The sequence below is a fragment of the Arachis ipaensis genome, chromosome B2, assembly GCF_059453495.1.
Source record: "Arachis ipaensis isolate K30076 ecotype BB chromosome B2, ASM5945349v1, whole genome shotgun sequence".
In the NCBI taxonomy this organism is placed as follows: Eukaryota; Viridiplantae; Streptophyta; class Magnoliopsida; order Fabales; family Fabaceae; genus Arachis; species Arachis ipaensis.
This window is the reverse complement of record NC_142437.1, coordinates 75,142,673-75,143,836: the sequence shown is the minus strand read 5'-3', so window position 1 is coordinate 75,143,836 and position 1,164 is coordinate 75,142,673. Positions and strand designations below refer to the sequence as shown.

General features: G+C 40.1%; 1 non-coding gene across 1 annotated transcript; it reads right to left on the bottom strand.

The window, feature by feature from the left end:
• Positions 1–487: 487 nt before the first annotated feature.
• Positions 488–595, bottom strand: LOC148574420 (small nucleolar RNA R71). Its single transcript, XR_015905513.1, has one exon. It is a non-coding gene; the product is annotated as a small nucleolar RNA R71 (small nucleolar RNA).
• Between the last annotated feature and the right edge of the window lie 569 nt (positions 596–1,164).

Genomic DNA, 1,164 nt, shown 5'->3' with positions numbered 1-1,164 from the left:
AAAGGACTCTGAAGAGAAAACTAAGAGAAGCTAAATTACAACAATCCAAAGACAACCTTATTGAAAATTTTGAACAAGTAAAAAGGAGATGGCAGCCGAACCCAACAACAATAATGCAAGGAGAATGCTTGGTGACTTTACTGCACCTAATTCCAATTTACATGGAAGAAGCATCTCTATCCCTACCATTGGAGCAAACAATTTTGAGCTGAAACCTCAGCTAGTTTCTCTGATGCAGCAGAACTGCAAGTTTCATGGACTTCCATCTGAAGATCCTTTTCAGTTCTTAACTGAATTCTTGCAGATCTGTGATACTGTTAAGACTAATGGAGTAAATCCTGAAGTCTACAGGCTCATGCTTTTCCTTTTTGCTGTAAGAGACAGAGCTAGAATATGGTTGGACTCTCAACCTAAAGATAGCCTGAACTCTTGGGATAAGCTGGTCACGGCTTTCTTAGCCAAGTTCTTTCCTCCTCAAAAGCTGAGCAAGCTTAGAGTGGATGTTCAAACCTTCAAACAAAAAGATGGTGAATCCCTCTATGAAGCTTGGGAAAGATACAAACAGTTGACCAAAAAGTGTCCTTCTGACATGCTTTCAGAATGGACCATCCTGGATATATTCTATGATGGTTTATCTGAGCTATCAAAGATGTCATTGGATACTTCTGCAGGTGGATCCATTCACCTAAAGAAAACGCCTGCAGAAGCTCAAGAACTCATTGACATGGTTGCTAATAACCAGTTCATGTACACTTCTGAGAGGAATCCTGTAAGTAATGGGACGCCTATGAAGAAGGGAGTTCTTGAAATTGATACTCTGAATGCCATATTGGCTCAGAATAAAATATTGACTCAGCAAGTCAATATGATTTCTCAGAGTCTGAATGGAATGCAAGCTGCATCCAACAGTACTCAAGAGGCATCTTCTGAGGAAGAAGCTTATGATCCTGAGAATCCTGTAATAGCAGAGTTAAAATACATGGGTGAACCATATAGAAACACCTACAATCCATCATGGCGAAATCACCCAAATCTCTCATGGAAGGATCAAAAGCCTCAACAAGGCTTTAATAATGGTGGAAGAAACAGGTTTAGCAATAGCAAGCCTTTTCCATCATCCACTCAGCAACAGATAGAGAATTCTGAGCAGAATCCATCCAGCTT